The sequence below is a fragment of the Apteryx rowi genome, unplaced genomic scaffold, assembly GCF_003343035.1.
Source record: "Apteryx rowi isolate R43461 unplaced genomic scaffold, aptRow1 scaffold_49, whole genome shotgun sequence".
Lineage (NCBI taxonomy): Eukaryota > Metazoa > Chordata > Aves > Apterygiformes > Apterygidae > Apteryx > Apteryx rowi.
Genome location: NW_020450749.1, coordinates 47,247 through 67,942, shown reverse-complemented (window position 1 = coordinate 67,942; position 20,696 = coordinate 47,247). Strand labels below are relative to the sequence as shown.

The 20,696-nt window shown below is 36.0% G+C and overlaps 2 long non-coding RNA genes across 2 annotated transcripts in view; one reads left to right on the top strand and one right to left on the bottom strand.

Annotated features, from left to right (window-relative positions):
- The window catches only part of LOC112972396, a 35,785-nt gene that overhangs the window by 14,280 nt on the left and 809 nt on the right, over positions 1-20,696 (top strand). Inside the window, exon 4 of the long non-coding RNA XR_003255662.1 lies at positions 20,427-20,648. This is a non-coding gene — a long non-coding RNA (uncharacterized LOC112972396). The remainder of the gene's footprint in view (positions 1-20,426; positions 20,649-20,696) is intronic.
- The window catches only part of LOC112972398, a 26,825-nt gene extending 6,129 nt beyond the window's left edge, over positions 1-20,696 (bottom strand). The window contains exon 1 of the long non-coding RNA XR_003255668.1: positions 20,622-20,696. This is a non-coding gene — a long non-coding RNA (uncharacterized LOC112972398). The remainder of the gene's footprint in view (positions 1-20,621) is intronic.

The following is a 20,696-nucleotide window of genomic DNA, read 5'->3' as shown; positions in this document are numbered from 1 at the left end:
TCATTTGAGTAACAGCATACAATCATTTCATGCGCTGTCATTTGCATAGGTATCTAACTCTTGCATTTCGGTGTGGTTTTGCCTTTCTGAATCTACAGGCAAATTTTATGAGGAAAAAATATTATATCTAAAAATTTCCACATGCAAACAGCTGCTATGCAAACAATATTATTTGACCACAGTTGGAAACTCATCTAGGACCTTCCATATCCTGTTGCTCAGTATTCTGGGAGCCCATAGCATACTGTCTTTTACAGTCTGATAGCATTGCAAATGTTTCTGTTGTTATACCCATATAATTAATGGGTTTTTATGCTGCTGAAGTGGTGGATTGCTTTGAAATATTGGTGGGGATGATGATGGAATTTAACAAATCCATAGATATTGCCCCATAGCATTTTAATACTGACTGTTGTGGCTATGTAGTGTGAGATCTCGTGTACTATCTTTACATAAAGGGACAAAGTTCAGCAATATGGAAGCAGAAAAGCATGACAATCACTTATCTCCAGAAAAACTAGATATATTTACATTCTTTGTCAAGTGTATTTTAATCTAGTCTCAAAGAAACACATCTGCTGCAATTGTCTTTTGTCTGTCCTTTTGTCTGTGTCAGTCTCCATCTCAGAAAATTTTGGCCAATTTCAATCAAATGTGCTAGTGGGGCGGGGGGTCTTAAAAATTTCAAGTTTTTACAAGCTTCCAAAAAATTGGTGACTAGATAGGAAAAGAGAGTGATCCAAAGTGTTCCTGTGTGCAGCTAAACCTGCAGTGTGAGCACAGCAGGACTACTAGCCATCCAGGCAGCTTGTCTTCATTTTTGTATGAACCACGTGTTACATCTTGCCCTGCTCCTAGCTGCATACCTGGCTGGGGGCGCTGGTGAAGCACTAAAGGGAACCAAAGCTCGTGGTATTACAGCAGACAGGAGAAAGTGGAGGGAGAGGCCACAGGAGATATGATCAATGAATGGCAATTTTTGTGGTGGGACCTACGTGAAGGTGATCCAGCACAAACCTACTGGTAGCCAGTGTGAACATTTCCATTGTTCACAGTGTGACTTGTTCATTAAAACCATTTATATCTATTGAAATTCTATAAATGACACTACATATTATAGGGGCTGTGTAATACCTAAATACTGTGTTTTCCTCTGTTCTTATTGCCTTAGAGTGGAGATCGAGGATCACTACTCAATTAATAGAAAAAAGCAATATCATCAAAGATTAAAATTTCTTATTAGATATTTCCATTAAAATTTCAGATTATTAATATTTTGCATTGTTGTAGTTCAATGCCAGTGCTACCATGTAGCAAAGAGCTATTATATTTTGCAAAATTCTGAAAAATCTTATTCTAAATTGAAAGAGATTTCGGGATGTTTTCAACACTTTCTGAAATTTCAAATATTTACTAGGATTTGTTAGCTCAAGTGATCTGATGGCATCTTTCATTATTTTTCTAAGGAACAAATGTAAACACCTCCTGAATGCTGTTTAAAAGCACCCAGAGTTTGTGCTTGTATGCCAGGAAAATGGAACCACCTTCTCATCCATCAGCATGATACAGGAACTCAGGAAGCTGGATCTGCCAGTACTAGGGCCATTTTTTCTTCTGGTAGAGCAGGACTATTAGATCTGGAACTTTACATCAGCACTAAAATTCACATCTTAAAAATAATAGAATCTAAGTTCCTAATGCAATCTCTTACAAAAATTTTTGAAGATCACCTACTTTTGCAGATGTATGTTCTGTTCTAAACATACGTTCTAAAACAATGCAGCTGCTTTGGCTATAGTAATATGTTCTACTGAAAATCTTGCTCAGGTGTAACCTGGGTGTGGATCCAATTGTAATAGTATAAAAGGGTCGTGTCCCTGTTCTTTAACATGAGGACCTTTACATGTAGAAAGCACCCTTCTGATCTTGTTGCAGTACAGGGCTTGAGCTGATTAAATTAAATCAGTATAATTGAGCTTCACTTTTGTATGTAGACAAATCCTAAGCATTGCTTGAACACAGAACAAGAATAGAGTTGCTTAGTTTACAAAACAGCCTGTAGGTTGCAGGCTGTCTCACAAATAGGGGGAACAGTTTTTAAATAAACTTAATGAGTTAATGGTACAACTCTACATGTGTTGAGGAGGGAAGGTATGTCCCAGGAAAGCACTGTGAAACTTAATCTTAGGTACCTGAACCAATTTGTTGAGGTTACCTAACATGATTTCTTGTGGCCAATTTGTAAAAGTAGTAACAATAAGGAAGTACGGTTTTCTGCAGTTTTCTTTAGTATTTTCTTCCATTAGCAGTTGCTTTTCACTTACTGAAACTTTGGGTTCAAAGAAAGGTTCTTTAATTTTTGTAGTGGTTTTTCAGAACATCCAGGGATTACATATAATAGATTGTGCATATAACATGAGCAAACAAAGCATCAGTAATAACCTTCTAGCATGGTTTTATCTGGATGTACTGAATTGCAGGGAAAACAGTTTTGGATTTTTTTCTAAGTCACATGGATCACAGATTGCATGTTTGAAAGTGGAAAGGGAGTAGCCAGACAAAGGAAAAAGAACAACGTAAAAAGCCTTAAGTTTGCATGACTTGCATTATGCTGAAATCCTGACCTCAAATCAATAAGAAATCCTTTATCTGACACATATTGAAGGATTATAGACTCAACATTTTAGAGGAGGTGTTTGAACAGCATTGACAGCAAAACCTTCTGAAAACTCCTGGTGGATTATGAACTGTGTACTGTTTATATCTGGAGTATAAGCAGCTGAAGAGTTGTTTCTGAGTCTGCTGTCTACACTTTTACAAGTATGCTATGTTTCTTTCTTAGGAAATAATTATTAAGGAGCAGTGGGGTGTTTATGTTGGTCTAGCGGTTAAAGCATAAGGGCTCAAGAGGTCAGGGTTTTCCTTGCAATTATGCTGCAGAAATTCTTTGCGGATGTAATGAATCAAGTTCTCATTCTGTAGTTCTGCTTCTATCTAGGTAGAGCAGAGAGAGTATTTGCAGCACCTGATGTGATATTATAAGATTTATTTTATTATTTTTGCAAAGTGCATGCAATTACTTTTAAAGATACAATGTAGTTGCTTTATGTGTTGGGATTTGAAAAATATTTCTTTATTGGCAATGCCACTTTTCCAAAAAGAGTAGTCTTGGGAAAACAAGTAGTTGTATGTTTCAATAATCTGTACCTACTGCATCTGAAAACTGCATTGATGAGATGTTGCTTAAGCAGTTGTATTTTAGATGTACCAAAGAGTGATCAAACAAGTTTGAGCAAACTTCTTTTGCTGTGAGGAGTGTTAAAAATGCTGAACACTTCAATGCAATACCATTTATTTGGGGGGGGGGGGGTTGAGTTATGTAGCATATTTTACGGGATTTGGAAAAAATATCAATTCGATAAGCTCCTACCATATATTCTGGGATTTAGGAAAGGGAGAAGAACCAAATGTGTACTAAAGACAAAAAAGAACATGAAAATGGAAGGGAAGGAAAATGTCCATAAGAAACAGATCGTTGGACTCTGTCTCACGTGTTACAAACTCAGGTAAATGCTTTAATATTTGCTTTAGGAGACACCCACTCAGGAGTGCCTTATGGAGTCTGCAAAGTGTCCTGTGGATTATCTTAACAGTTTGGGCCCACAGTTCCATAGTGATGCTCAGATCACTTCAAATATTTAGAAATCTGGGGGATCTGGACTTTTAAAAACGAATGTAGATAACGAATAACTGTTATCTCCTTGATATTTAGGAGGAAAATGTTGTTGCATGTTGGAAATACTGGTGTGAGATACTGCTAGCAGAATGTTTACGATATTCCTAAAATTAGTCTTCTGTTCATTTTCATGTCAAATGCAGTAGCAAAGGGACTCATCAGTGGCAGCAATATAGTTAATACAAATTGGGAGAACTGTGGACTAGTGAAAGTAAAAATGAACAGCACTGAATTTGAAATTAGTAATATTCCTTCTGTTTGACAAGCCTATGCATTTTATATCAAATTCTTGCTTTCTGTTTTTAAGTGCATTTTGATCATTCAGAGTATTCTCACGACTGAGAAATAGGACATTTAATTCCATTTTACAGCTATGGGACTTTTTTTGCAAAGTTTTAAAAACAGGTTTTCATCATTTTTATGTCAGGATAAATGAAAACTTTCTGTTTTAAGGGCTGAAAAAAATCAAGCATATTTCACTTGTGATCAGGCTTTATTAGGTTAATTTTTAGCATGTGCAAGGCTGTCTAAGGGAAACTTACTTGGAACTTTTTATTGTTCTGGCTGGTGCCCTTAGGCAACAACAACAAAAAATCTCTCCTGGACAAAAGAAAAAAATTGTGTAATTTGGTGATAGATAAGTTACAACAGTGGGTATATATGCCTGCAGAAATACAGCAGAAGAATAAGGATAGGTTACATCTAAAATAAAATCTTACCTGTGGTTGAAAGGTTGTTCTGAATTTATCTGTCAGGGAAAGAAGGTACAGCGCTGCCAAACTCTTTCAGGGCTTCAGTGGCTCTAGTGCTATACGGAGCTCAACAGAACAAATAATGTATCTTGTTTAGCATATCTGCTAAACAGTATTCCCATTATTTTAATCTATCATTTTGTGAAAACCTGGCTGCAACAGCAGTTTGATGACTGTAATGGTGATACCTGTGCGCATTTGAAGCGGAACAAAGATGTTGATCAAAGATTACAACACATAGGCAGGAAGGGACGCTTTGTCTGAAGTCATGTTAAAGCATGGGCTGGATCTTGGAGTGGGCTTTGATTTCCCTGTTTCCATGAGTGTTTTGACCTTCTCTGGGAATACATCTGTACTACTGATCAGTTTTGCTTTGACTGTCACAAAACTAGTGGCTTTTGTCATGCAGGCAAGGATTAGGATTAGAGAAACAGCAAAGCAAAGAAAGCGTTGCACAGAGTAGAACTGACTGACATAGGAAGCTTTACTGGTTCGGGAAGACCATGAAGAACCCAACTTTTTTGTACTGTGCTGGCCTCTGTTAGCTCTTTTCTATAACAGGCACTAGTTTCACTCGTAAGTGTTTAAATGCTCAGAATTGTTTTTGACTTTTAAAAATATATATATTCATAGTAAAACTCAGAACGATGTGCATTTTCCTAAGAAAAGCTTGAGTGAGCAGCTCACTGACAGGCAATTAGCATAGTCAATCAAGGAATTATTTTCTTCTTTCAGGAGGTTTTGATTTCTTGAAGAAATATACATAGCTATCTATCTATCTATCTACTATATATGTATATGTCTTTCTGTGTCTCCATACATAGACATATATATGAACAAATGTGAATGTGTGCATATTCTGATACAATTATTAAAATGTAATGGAATTATATAGCCTGTATATTATATGTTTCTTGACAGGTGGATGGCTGAATTAAGGATTAGGAACATAATAAGAAGGAATTAATGGTAGCAATTAATTTCCCTAGTCATATTTCTGTGATCCCCATTTTCAGAAGATATCATGGTAGTCTCATTCTTTACTGAATGGATGAAAATTTGTTTCTTTAAGTAGTCTTCCACATATACCGTGTAAAAGAAAGCTATTAATAGCAAGTCACATTATGATCTTGACAGGTGATGCTTGGGACTTGGTGCTTAGCCAGTAAGGATTAGATTTTAATGCAAAAAAGTGTATAAAGGTCCTAAATATTTTGTTTATCTCAGGCTGAGTTTTAAATAAGGCCTAAGATCCGCAGAAAGGCAGGCAACGCTGTCTGTATGCAGACAGAAATGAAACAATTCTTCTGTGTTACAGGACAACATGAGATCGGGCAAAATTTGCTTACTTTCTCTTTGCCCCATGTTCTCTCCTTTTATTATATGTTATGTACTTTCCTTGTCCATTCTGTCTTTCTGGTTTCTTAAACTTCAAACTCTTCAGGACAGTCTCTGCCTTTTCCTGTATATCTTCTGTTGGTATGAGTAGTGCCTGCGGTAGTGGGATGCAGTTGTGGGCTGGGGTTTCTTGTCTACAGTAATTTCATAATGCAGCTAAAAATGACTGAACTTATTATGTAAGGAACGTAAAAATGGATTGTGAATATTGAGTTATTGAGCAACTGAACAGAGATAACAGTCTTTTGTATTCCTAATGAAATTAACATATGTGCAAAGGCTATTTTTTACTTTTTGATGATGTTTTTATTGTTTATAGCTTACATTGTTTTAGTTAGATAGCAATGTAATTCATTTCATTTTATTTTAATGAAACTACAATATTTGCAATATTATTAAAAGAACAATTGGTTTTGAAGTACTTTATTTTTTATTGGTGAAAAATAGGTAAGGAATTTTAAATTTAAGGTTCTTGATTACAGATTTTGAAGTATGGGATAATATATTGAATTGATTACAGATTTTGAAGTATGGGATAATATATTGAAGTAAATTAAAACTGCAACATGAAAGGCAAATACTATTGTATAATTTTTTTTCTGAAGTCCAGTTTAATGAAGTCTTTGTGTGCAATAGATACTTTGAAGTGAGAGAGAAAGTCATTGACAGTGAAATTGTTTCCTTGATTTATAGACCAACTTTCCAACTTCAGTTTATAAACTTCTGGCTATAAAAATTGTGTGAAAATGTTTTTTTTGGTAAATGCTAATATAATAAAGTACAGGGCCTACCAGAACTAGGTGTACCTGTTATTTCTGCATGTTATGAGCAGCAAATTGGAATTCTAACCATTTCCATTTTAATGTACAACTTTTCAACATGGAAATAGGCAACTACTCCATTTTTTAATTACTTTAAAATTGTAAGACACCAAAAGACAGTTTGTAACTATGTGTAATTTAATTAAGAATTCTCAGCTTCAAATATGCATTTAACTTATAATTCTTGAGAAATATACATGTGAAAGTACTTGAAAGGACTTTTAGTAATTGTGCAGGAAAAGATATTTAAGCCTGTTACAGCACAGCATGCATGAAAAGTGAATCTTCAGTGTAGTATAGTTTAAAGTTTGCACACTATTTATAAGCAACCAAGTTCATATTCTTGCATTGTACTTAGCTGATTTGTACATTCTTATGACAATTTAGGATGGAGGGATTTGTCTGGTTTTCTTTTTATTAGCTAGGGGTTTAGCCTTTCATTTGTTTTTCCATAGGAGATTTAAGATGTTGGGGATGAGCTGAACATGACTTCAATTTGTTATGGAAATGCAACCATAGTTTTTAGTGTCCTGGCATGTTGATTTTTTCCTTTACTGTTTTTATATGGCAGTTTATACTTGCTGCACTGCTATGCATTTGCAACCTTAACTTCACTGTGATTTTTCTTAGGAATTTTCTTTTGAGAGGAGGGAATGAAACTCTGCTTTCTTCTTTCCTTTCCTTTCCTTTCCTTTCCTTTCCTTTCCTTTCCTTTCCTTTCCTTTTTCCTTTTTCCTTTTTCCTTTTTCCTTTTTCCTTTTTCCTTTTTCCTTTTTCCTTTTTCCTTTTTCCTTTTTCCTTTTCCTTTTAAGACTGTCTGGTCTCTGTAACAAATTCCATAGGGAAAAATGTTCAGATGCTGAATCTATTTAAGTCTAGCCACTAAGTGTGGTTGAATCCTTGAGCTGTGCTCCTACAGGCAGTATGAGTTCAACTGACTTAATCTCCCTGACTAATGAGAATTTAGTTTTGAGGACAGCTACCAAATCTTTCATAAACAAAGCAGACCCAGAAGGGCTTGAGAGGTACAGGTATCTTCACAGTCGTATAATCAAAGCTATTGTTTCTTTTTCCAGCACAGAGATGCCAGCCTGTTCTTCTTCTTGTCATATATCTTTCCCTTCCTAGGAAGGGGTCTGCTTGCCGAAAAACACAGAAAATATACCATAGCAATGTTGCTAACCTGTAAATAATCAATATACATCCTAATTGAATTTACTTAAATAAACTTTGCTTTATAATCTCAACCAGGGCAGGCTAGTACTCAAAGTTTCAAAAGTCTAATTCCTTTCCTTTCCTCTACTCAGTGTTTGTACACAGGACCTGTGGAAAGTCACACATGAAAATGTTTCTGAGCAACTTTTATTTCTGGAAAACTGTAATCCAAGAATTCTCCAAGTCTTAAAATATATTGACTGCATGTGGGTTACTTTTGATCTCCTCTCTTTCCAACAACTGTTTCCCAGCACTTTTCCCTTGAAGTATCCTTCAAACTCTTTCCTTGATGCTGTCCATTGCTATCCTCCAGAAGCAGATATTTTTATCCCACCATGTGTTAAAATATTTGTATTAATCTTTAACATGCCTTGACCCTTCTACTTAATTTTCTGAAACCTTTTTATGGCGTTATGTCCTCATATAATTTATACAGGGCTACTGCTATTCCTAGGTATTAGCAGAGGTCCTAGAATCTTAGTAGTTCAGTATGGGAAGATACTACAACATTGGGAGCACAAACATATATGTAAATACTACAGTATCCCAGCTGGATGCAAAGACCTTTCTGCTGGTCTATATTTATGCTTAGGAATAGAGGTTTCACAATGCCAAGTGTCGTTTTGTTGTCTGTTACAGTCCTTTATTCTGGGCCTTCTTGCCAAGTCAGGTAATCCATATCAAAATTTCTAATCCTTTCTTACATTTTTTCCTATACATCAGTGATAGTTTTTAGCTTTCTTCAAACTACTACAGCCTATAGATGGAAGATCTTGCACCTATTAACTAGTATCTATTTATTTATTCTGTACTTCACATACATAAAATAATCAAACATCGCAGTGATCTGAATTAGTCTCCATGTAGCTGGTTTACTGATATAATCAAAGTTAGTTGCAGATTGCCTATTTCGTTCTCTCTCAGGAATTAACATGCCCATCCTTTATAGCTTCCTTATAGCTTTTGTCTATCTGCAATCATCAAAGCTTTAAGAAAATACCTATTTTACAAAGATTTAGATAATTTTCTTAATATTGCTACCATAGTCACCATATAAGACTTTTTTTTATTTATAAAGTGAATGTAATATTAGAAGATTTTACTGTTGCTGATGGCTCTTATTTCCCCCGAGTAAAGATTTTCCTCCCTTTTAAATTCAATTTTGCAACATTTCATCGTGTCTCATCATAGTTGTCCTCTCAAGCTTAAGTTTGGGTACATTTGTTTGTTCTAAAAACATATTTATCCTCAAATAACAAAAGATTCAGATTTTGATGGATGTGGGACAGCAGGGTTAAGGTACTGTTGTAGAGAAAGGAAATCCAGTCTCCAGCTCTATTGACTATCCAAATACTGGATCCTGTTTTTCTCAATCTAAATCTTTTCCAATCCATCTGAATAGATCTCTGCCTTATCTTTGTTTAACTGAGAACTGCATAGCAAAATTCATGTTGTTTTAGTTGTCTAAAAAATAATGTGCAGAATAATGTTTTATAATGATGATACAGTATCCTGCAACCAGAAGTAATGCTTTCTGAAGCCAGTGCTAATGTCTTCCTGTTAGCCGAAAACTACAGAGTGAAGACTTAGAAAGTGGAAATTTTCTCAAAAGTCTGGTGAATATAGCTCCAGTACTCCAGTCAGGAATGATTTGTCCTTGTCTGTTACACTCTGCAGAAACTATGCTAATGTAGTTTTAAGACCATGTTTTTTTTTTCTTGCTTCTTGTCTTAATTCAGTGTATAAGTAAGCTTCCTGATTTTATTTCTTGTTTTCCACAGGCATTTTGTGATTTCAGCTCTGTGTACTTACTCATTTTATCATGGTGTTTTCAAAGCAAGTGCACAGGTCTTGGAGGAAACCTGTAAGCTGTCAGGCTGGCTCTGGGTCTGGGTCCATCACAGCTGGAGCTGATCTGTGCTTCGACTGCCTTGTCCTCTCTTTCTCTATTGCCTCTGGCTTTGTGTTTCCACCTCCTCCACTGTGCTGGCACTAGATCTTGTGCGATCATTCTGTGAATTGCTCTGTGGAGCAGATTTAGCTGAAAAGTTTTTTTGTTTGGTTGTTCTTTTTTTTGATTTTTGTGGGGTTAGCTTCCAGACAAATCGTCTCCCTGAACCGGCTCCTGCACGTTTATGTAGGTGTTAGTGCTGATGCAAGAAAAAGAATAGAAATGTTAGCTGGTAGTGAAAGGAAGGAAGACAAGAATGTGTCAACCTGAACATACGTTGGCTTAAGGTGCTATAGGATCACATCCACAGGCTGCATTTCCACTCTTTCTTTAAGCTGAAAACAGTGGTAGGATTTCCATACGAGTACCCATTCGCTTACCTCTGTCCCCTCTTGTGCCAGCGCTAGTATTTGTGTAGCTGCACTATTCTGACTCACAACTGAACCCCCTTCTCCTTGCCCCCCAAATCCAGATCAGTTTCTTCAACTGGCTGAATATGTAGCCACCTAATACTACTGCTGGCACTGAGGATGGAGCAAGGAAGGTAAATTCCCTGATGCCAGCCCTTAAGCCCCCTAAAGTGACTGTGGAATTACAGCTTGTGAAATATGTGTAACATTTTACAAATAAAAACAGTCAGTTTGGCCTTGATACAACTTCTAAGAAGGTTGTTATTGAATGGATGATTATTTCCCCCTACTTCCTCCTCTAGCACACATCTCCCAATTAACATTTTTTTTGCAGACACCTGTAGGTCTATGTCAATATAAAGCCCAGACCTGTCATCTTTCATATTACAGAAGCTTATGATGTGCCTTTACACATGTATACCTGTACTATTATTTATATTTATGTAGAAAATTAAGAAAACAATAAGGTTGTGAGAAGAGTACTTTAACAAATTCTCCTTGAAGAATAATTTTATATGCTTTCCTGAAGTGTGCAACAGAACTCATAGGCGAGGAATAGGCAGATCCACGTCTGGTGTAAATTATCACTGTTCCTTTAGCATTTTACACAAATGGTGATCTGCCCCATGATCCCTAGTCTGAACTGACACAAAGAAAGAGAATGACAGAAAGTAAGAGGGGAGACTAGACAAGGGTTGCATTAATTACCCAAGGTGTAATTCATCTCACCTGCTTTGGTCAGTAGAAGGTAGGTATCTAGTCTAAATGCTTTCTAGATCCTTCTCAAGTCAGGAAAAAGGGACAGACTCCACCAGTGGCCTCAGATATTTATGGGCATACAGGACAAGATTGAAACAGCCCTTGGAGATACCTCTCTGTAGATATGTATTTGATTATAAAGGAATTTTGCACAATTAGCTTAGACTAGATAGCTACTTTTAATTTCCTGAAGTTATATGAGATGTAAGTAGGCCTCAGTGCCAGCTTATCATGTGCACAGATTTTCATTCCCCCTAAGTGTAGAAAACCTTTATATGACCTGCAACTTTGTCATAATAACAACCTTCAGTTATTCCCTCAACCTATCAAGTCAGTCTTTACTCAGATGGAACTACATCCATTTTAAAGAAGTTTTAACTGTATAAGGAGTGTAGTGATTTGACCTAGAAAGAAATTTTTAGCAAACATCTGCAAAAACCTATAATTTCTGAGTTTTTCATATAAAATCTAAAACAAAATATTGCCAGAAACTTAATTATGTTTTGATAATAGCTTGGTTACAGAACACAGAGCTGTTTATTTTGTCCAGTGAGTATGTTCATGAAACCTTGGTAAATTTTTGAAGTAAAATTTGCAAATAGCACAGAACTCTAGCTTGCTTTTAATAGGACATCCTCTGCTTAAGTGTACTAAAAAAAAATGTCTCCAGATCTTAAGGAGCAGTATCTCTGCATCTTAATGGCAAGAGTCTAAACCTGAATGTAAGTCTAAAAGCTGGAAAAGATTGTACATATGTTATTTCCCACCAGCACAATATTAAATGCAATTATTTTCTTTCTGCTAAAATCTTGAATGTATCTTGCAACACAACCTCAAAGAGTCCCCTGCTGCTGTTGATTATAGTGAATCCCACTTCCTGCCACCCAGTAAGTCTTTGCAATTTTCTCTTTTTCGCCACCCTGTGGAGATAAATAATGTATATTAATGTGAAAATATCAACAGTAAAATCCCTTAATATTCTCTGCAAACTAAAGCTACTCTCTGAATCAAAGGATTCATATCTCGCATTCATTTGTTGAGCAAAAAGAAACAAGTTCCTCATGCAAGGGCTTTGAAAAGTTTGGATTCCACTCTTAGAGTATTTGGCACATTTGTTTTCTATAGCAGAGGGTTGGAGTTTTAGAATCTGAAGTTTAAGAATTGCAAAAAGGATTCAGTATGGTGTACTACACTTAAAGCAGAGATTTTCAGTCATTTTCTATCTCATTTTTTCATTAAACAAGCCTTAACAAATCCTTGTTTCACCTTCCTTGACCCAGAACCCTTTGAAAGTATTCAAGGATATTTTGTGTTGTTTCTTAGGAATTGCTTCCTCTGTTGAACATGATGATTATGCAGGATATTTTCTAAAACGTTCATCACTTGTGGCTACAATGGATATGTGCATTCAGAGCTAGTACATTGCTAATTCCACACTCAACTCTCCCCAGTTTTGTGCACTGAAAGAGTAAACATGATGAATTTTCTTTGCAACTGCAAGTTCCAGAAAGGATAGGAAAAGCAAAGGCAAAATCTATGACCCCTTGAAAATACCTTTACAATCCACATTTGGGTTGCAATCTTTAAGTAAAAAATTAACATATTAAAGTAATTTTTTTTTTCTGATCATAAGATTGGGGGAGTTAATTCTAAAGTAATAAAGTTCTAAAGGTATTTTTCTTTTTAATTCCAAGTTCCACAAGCATGGGCTCCTTTGCTGAAGGCTGAGAACATCTCCTATTTTAATTTTGTTTTTTAACCAAAATGTTCACCTTGGGTTTACCTTTCCATTGCATAAATTAGAAAGCTAATTGAAAGGTATATTAAAAAAAAGAAAAAAAAAAGGGGGGGGGGATCCACAGACCTGAAACCTTAGTCACAGACATCTTAGATGGTAGTCTGAGAAACATACCATTCTATATTATTAAAATGCCACCAAATTAATTAAAATAATGGCAAAATACTGAGGCAGAGGCAATTTGTGCCCCCTGCTCTGTGGTTGTGGAGGGCCAGCATTCACGGATCCCACCAGGAGTATAATTTCTGTGAGAAGAGAGGGAAGGAGAAGGGAGGATACTTTTTGTGTCTCTGAGGAAGATTGTCCTAAAAAAAGTAGGGGCTTGTGAGATACGTTGTATTAGCTGTTTTGGTACTTGGCATCAGTGCCGTACTGGTGCAGGCTATTGAAGAGCAAGGGAGAAGCTGTTTCCTTCTTTTGTCCCTATCTCCACTACCAATAACAGCTGCTGAGAAGTTATTTTCCCCATGGTGTTTTTGGAAAGATATACAAAATATTTTCAATAATGCCTTGCTATTAGAACTCTGTGTAAATAATTTGTGTTGTGGTAAAAATCCATCCAAATCAGGAAGACTGTTTGCTACTTTCAGCCCCAATTCTATAAACATTTATATGCATGTTTAGTTTTAAGCATGTGGGCAGTCTCTATTTGGGGGAAGTTAAGTATAGGTATTTGCAAGTTTGGAACTTGACCTACTTTGCATATCATTATAAATGTAGCATAATTTTACTCCAAGAGATTTAGCCTGTAGATAGGAATACTGAGTTGTTGAAGAATCCATTGAAGAAACTAAATCTGGCCAAAAAATATGAATTAAATATTTCTGTAATTTAGTACAATATATTAATTCAAAACTGAAAATAGTAGGAATAGCATAAATAGTAGGAATAAATAGCAGGAATAGCATAAGCAATAACAGAAATAAGAATGTATTCAGTGTCTGAGGTAAAAAAACAAAAAACTTGGACACAGGTGACACGAGTATCTTTTGTGATTAAAGCTAAAGTCTGTGGAATTCTTTTACATGGTATGAAGAGGTTTTTGTTCATTTTGCAAATGTATTTAAGATATCACAAGATAGCAGAATGTTTTAATATGAAGTTTACTGTGCATCCTCTTACTTGTACCAGAACATTATAATAGCAGCATCTAGAAAAATGCTTCTACTGAATGTGACATAGGCCTTTAAGAATGTGAAGCCTTATTACTAACTTGTATGAGTATTTTTACACATTATCTATTTCATTAACTTAGTTCCTGATCCTGCAGAAGTTTATATGCCTAGAATTATACAGAGTGAATAATTCTATTAGAGTAAATTGGACTGCTACAAATGTGTGAAGTGAAATGTGCATATGGGTCTTTGCAGGGCTGGGACTTTTAATGGTAATTGTGTTATGCATAAATATAATTGATATGTAAGAAGTCTTTTATGAATTAGGCTCCCAACAATCTCTCCATGTAGAGAAATAGGATAAGAAGATGAAAAGTCCAAAAAGCATAGGCCTCAGCTTTCAGAGACATATGCCTTCATTTCCATGCATCTAATATAAGCAGATATGGATCTGTCTAAATTGAGCTTGAGGCATACATTCTTTGAATTTTTTTTACTCGAGTGACTTGGTGCAAGTGACTTGTTCAAAAACACTCTGTAGGTTTGTAGCACAGCCAGGAATAGAACCCACATCTCCTGACTCACAGTTATAGAACAGACTTCTTAAATTTGTGTGAAAAGTTAATTTGCCATGTTTCTATGTGACAGTGAATTTATTAATATTGTTGCTACCTTCCAGTGTTTCATAATTTTCATGATATGATCACATTCAACAAAGGTGTGGAATTGAACATGAACTTATCCTGTGTAGATACAGAGCATCTGGCTTATACAGACAAATGATTTCCCACCAAAAAGGGAAACTTAGAACTGTAGATTTTTAATGCACAGATCTTGTGCTGTAGTTGCAGTGTTAAGAAGTCCTTGTTGTTATGAATGTGCATTATGAGTATATTGTACACAGTCCTGGTATGCTAATGTGTAGCATTCAGAGAAGTGAAATAATTCTGTGTTATTATTATCTTTGTAAATTGCATCTTAAGAGTTTGTTGAGGACTTTATGACGGCAGTTTTCTATAGTCACAGCCATACAGCACAAAGTGTTTCTTTCATTATTAACAATAACTGAGCCAATGAAAATGCTTTTAAATATACACCAGACAAGCAGTTATCCAGCTCTTCCTTCTTACCATCCACAAACCATCTTTTAGCATCTTGTAAACCAGCATGTAAAATAGCTTTGTAAACATCTGTTTTTCATTGTTAATTGTCAGGGAAAACTAGAGATTTAAATGCTTCTTTTGTAGCATTCCTTAATCCTATCAGAAAGGATAGCTCTAGATGCTTCTCCCTTCATGCTGCAGATAGCTTCTTTAGGCTTTTTTTGCTTTGTTTTTTTTAAATTTTGTTTTTAATATTGATAGTTTTTTTTACTTACAGCTTATTTCATGTCTCAGTTTGAAAGGTCTTGCGTATTCTAGTCTGTGTGGCAGCTCAGTATATTTAAATAAAGTATACTACGTAATTATTGATTACTGTGTAAAATGTGTTGAAAACCCTACATTTTTTTCCCACTAGGATCTGCTCTGTATTTTCTTTCATGTATACACTATAGGATTAAGTATTGTATGATCCTTATGCAATAAGGGAAAACAGTATATGTTGGTGCTGTCCTATAACAGCAAAAATAAGCAAATAAATTTTATACTGCTTCAATACAATTATTATTAAAAAAAAACCTCTCTATTTTGTTTAGCTCTTCTGTTCTAATAATCAAGTCATTAATGTCAGTTGAGTGTGTCTGGAAATGATTTACTTAAGGTAGCATTCATAACACACAGTGGCTGCATTATATAGGAAAAATAAATCTATTCATGTTACATTTCCTACCTTTAAAGCTTTTTTCTATATTGTATTTTGGTCCTGGATTTGTAATGTTTGACTTTTTGCTTCTTGCACACACAGAAGGAGCATTCATGATTTAAAACTATTTTATATTTTATATTTCTTAAACAAGAATAAATCATAGGGTTTTTTTAATATTTTGCCAGATATGGTTCATTGGGCAGAGATACTTTTTTCACTTAGAGTTTGAATGTTTCCATAGCCTTTTAATTTCAGTGTTTTTGAAGTCAAAGTCTGCTTAACTGTAGTTTCTCCAAAAGTATGTTGACTTACGGTTTTAACAATAATTTAGAATTCTCCTAGTTTTGTTAATTAAATAATAATTGAAGAGTACTATTGCCTATTCATATTTTTATTCTTGCTCTTTAGTAATTACTTCTGGAACTTTTAAAAAGAATTGTTACACAGACCTCAGCATCACTGCATGTAAAATTAATTGAAATGACATATTGTTGCAGTTTCTATGACAACCATATCATGATGCCGATGCTCTCAAAAATTTATAAACTATACTTTCAACTATGCCAATAACAGTGAGCAGAGTTAACATTTATTTACTTCATATTCTTTTTAGAATTGAGCTTCCAATACTTTACTAAAAAAAAATCCAAGAAAAATGTATATTTCAAGGTTTTTTGTTTGTTTGCTATGGGCTTTTTCATAAAGAAGCTCTAATTTCTGTGCAAACATTTTTTTAAAATCTAACTCTGCTATGTAATGCTGATAAAGAGATTATTAAATCAAAACAAAGAAAATGTATATTCTCAGTCACAAACTTTCAAATACAGCATTCCAAAACAACTCTTACAGTGTAATGCACTGTAATTGATTTACAAATAGTATTGTTGTTGCTTGTCGAATATTTAGCCCATTTTTTCATATTTCTAGTGTCACAGATCCTAACCCTCAAATACTTGTGACATGAGAAGACTGATTCTCTGGCATGACTTATATAAGTACAGGCATAACTGTCTGCATGACCAGACACAGAATTATAAATCCCCTTAAAGTATCTACTTAAATTAATGCCTTATTTTATTGTAAATGTTAAAAAGCTGTTGCCTGGTAACTTGAATTAATTTTCTGTATTAAATATGTACCTTTAGGATAATATGCTCTTCCATCAATCTGTAGGCTTTTAGAAGTTAGCTGATTTTAACAGTTTGACAGGAAACTATTACTCAGGCAACACTCACATAGGAATCAATGAGTGTTTTACTTGACTAAAAAATTTAGGACCAATGTAAGATGCATTATTCAAGTTACTTCATAATTGTAGACTGCAACAACTTAAAAAATAGTTTTGCTCTCAAAACATAATTATTTTATTCATTCTAACTTGTGCTTATTTAAAAAAAAGTATTTTATATTTAAAATGTGCTAGATATAAGACTTATTGATCATTGATTCAAATAGGAAATAAAACACCTTGATCTTTCAGTCATATGTCTTAGGAAGATTCCAGAGCAGTCAAATCACATTTACTTTACTTGAGTCTTAAATTTGATACTATATTGGGAAAAAAATTCATATAATTGAATGCTCAAATATGTTGAGATCATGTCGCATTTTAGTTTTTAACAGTCTGAATACTTGCAGCAGTTTTTACCCAATGTTCCTGGTCTAACAAGCTGTATTTAAATGTGTTTTGAAAGATTTATACAGTGATTTGCTTCTTAGTCAACTTTGTTGCAAGAAGTTAGTAGTACATGTTTTGGTTAGAAAATGTAAAATGTTCTAAGAGGTGATCAAAGGGAGGAGAAAGCCATACTACCCATTCAGTATGTCCCAGTATTTATAAGCTTCAGGCAAAATGGGATAGTCCAAAATAACTCTGTACCCCCACATTTTTTGTAGACATTTTCCACCTTCTTCTTAATATTTTCTAAGCAGTCTATCCACTTTAGTATCATCATGTTGATCCTCCTAAGAAGAGGCATGAACTTTAAATGTGCAGAACCTGAACTTGCAGGTGAAACAATTGACAATGACATGGGCCTACAAGATTAGGCCGTATTATCACAAAAGCACAGAAACATCTTGAAACCAATGCAATTTGTAAGTGCACAGTGGTAGTAATATAAAATACAAAATCACTGCCTATCTTGAGAATGCCTTTTATTTCTGTTCATGTGGCCAATGTATGTGGCTTAGTGGCAACACGTTTATTTGTAATGTGGACCAGTCCTCAGGTCAAAGACAGCTGTGTATATTTATTCTAGCATTTAGGGTTTATGGTTTTTACATAGTATCTTGTTTGTAGCAGGGTAGTTAAGTCAGGAACTTCAAAAATTATACTTTGTTGTTGGGAATTTTTTTGATGTATGAAACAAAAATAAACTGACAGAATAAATACAGTGTGCATCTATTCTAGTGTGCATCCATCAGAATGAGACATTTCCAGTGAAAAAACAAAAGCACTGTGGTGGGCTGATAAACCCTTACAATGGATCACAGTGGCTTGCAGTAATCATCTTTAGCAAAGATTTTTCTGTGATTGATATTCTGGGGAAAAATATTCAGCAGCCTTCATGTTTAAATCACTGACCTACGATTTACTCTGGGCTGTAATATAAAATAGTACAACTGTGGGTTATAAGGGGGTCTTTTAGCATATGTTCTCTCCCAGCTCCTCAAATGTGAGGGTGCTGTAGAAATATATAGAAATACGTGCCAGTATTTCTGTCCTTTGTTTATATGATGCGCTCAGCTACCCCTGAAGCTGGGAATACCATTATAATACGTGAGGCCACACAGGTGTATGCTCAAGGAAGAGATGCCTTGGTATGACTGCGGCAATTGCTCTAAGTGCCTCTATAAAGCTCTTGGTTGTTTCTGAAAACATGTATTTTAAATTATCATCCACCTGAACTACTTTTTTTATATCTGTTAACAGTGTTTTATTGTCATCCTATCATACAGAGATAGAAGTAGAAAAATCACCAATATGATAACTAGGCAGATCTAGCTGTTAGCTGAAATACACAGAATGGGAAAAGCAGACCCATTTCAGTGGAAAAGTTTGTTCCTCCCACAGTCACACTGTTGTTTTTTTAACGTGATAACCTACAGAGTATCAGCTGGTAAACCTTGATGTGATTTCTAATCACAGCTGAATGTAATACCAGGTTTCTTTTGGAGCTTCTTATTAGTGGTCTCATGATTCAGTTGCAGAGCTTACTTCACTAGTATGACTTGCCGTCAAGAGTTTGGTGACTTTAACTTTGCCAGTGTAGTTAGTGCTCTTGCAGATGAGAGGATGCCCTGATGTGATGAATGCTTTCCCATGGTTCAGGGAGAGCACCAATCCCACCAGCTGCTGCTGAAGGTCCTCTGTGTGTGTGTGTGGGGGGGGTCCCTCTCTGTGTAAGGCTTTTCATGGGGATACAGCTAAGAATTGCAATGTATCATGATGCATTTATGCCCCTATATATCACTAGGACTCATCTCTTGTTGCTGATCCAATGCTATAGTTTTTTTGTGCCTGGAGCATGCCTAAAAAACTCATTGTGCTGACTGACCCTTGCCCACAATTTTAAATAAGCACCACGACTCCAGGTACTGTTTGTGGGCCACAACATCCTGCTTTTTTTTTTTGTTTCTCCTTCCACTAAAAAATAACTGCAGTATAGATTATGAACCATAAACCCAGCCCCTGAATTGAAAACAACTAAAAGGCTAGAGAAACAATCTTCCAGGGAAGCCTGAGCAGTGCACTTGGCCTGAGTTTGTCTGGGGAATGGGGTACAAGCTGGGAAAAGCAGTCAGAAGTATTTCCTAGCACATGCTCTGAAAGGACCCCCCCTTTAAACAGTGAGATTGGAGGCATTTTACAGATAGTGAGCTACTGTGTGGGAGGGAAGGGGGGGCCGAGGGGATCTTGCCTCACTATACCCGGGTCCCACTGTGGAAACAAGCAATGTGTGCTCTGATTTCTAGTGTGAAAGGCAAATGAAAAAGAGGCCCTCGGGGGCATGTGGTTAAGAAAATCCCTGATTTTTTTTTCTTTGTGTATTCCCATCTCCGAGCCTTAAATTCTGTTCCTGTTTCTCTCATCCACACATCATTCAGAGAGAGAGAAAGAGCAAGCAAGCGAGCATGTGTGTGTGTCTGTGGAGTTGCTCAGCGTGGGGGAGGCTGCAGGAAGGCTCCGGCTGGCGTTTCATGGCAAGAGCCATTGGAAGAGCAGGTTGCCAGGGCGAGATTCTTCGATGACTTTCGCGATGTTGCTAACGCTGTTTGTTTTGCTTTGCGAAGTGCTAATCCGAGAGCTCCTTGGCAGGCGTTTGCTCTCGCTGCTTTATTTGCACTTGCCTCACGGTGGCGTTTTAAGCACATAAACAAAGCCCAAGTGAACGGAGAGGCAAGTGTGTTTTCTAGTTTACCTTTATTAGAATAACAGTTCCGTTAATGTTTTGAATAAATCAAAACTGTCTTTTAAAGCGGTTCAAGGATGGGAGATGCATTATTCCGTACGTCAGTGGAAGGTGTCTTAATCTTTCCAGCCGGCACAAAGCCTCGCTTTGTGAATGAGCCTCGCTTTGTAACTGAGTTTAAGGGTTTGTGTCATCTTAACAGCACAGCCTCACCTGGTAATTTTTTTCCTCTTCTCTCTCCTTCCCCCAGCCCCCTACCCCCAGGAGAAGTTTACAAAGAATGGGATTGAAAGTGTAAAGCAGCAGATGCCGATGTTAAACTCCAGCCTGATTTGATACAACGATCTGAGACACAGCCCTAAGCCGCCGCCCTCATTAACACAGAAGCATGCCCCTGGGACCTGAGTTACCCGGAGAGAATAAACACAATATAGAGTCATCTTACCTCCGAGCCGGGAGTGCAACGTTAGAGGTAGGAGAGGGAAAACTGTGGCTCTCCTCCATCCTACCTAGGTCGGTG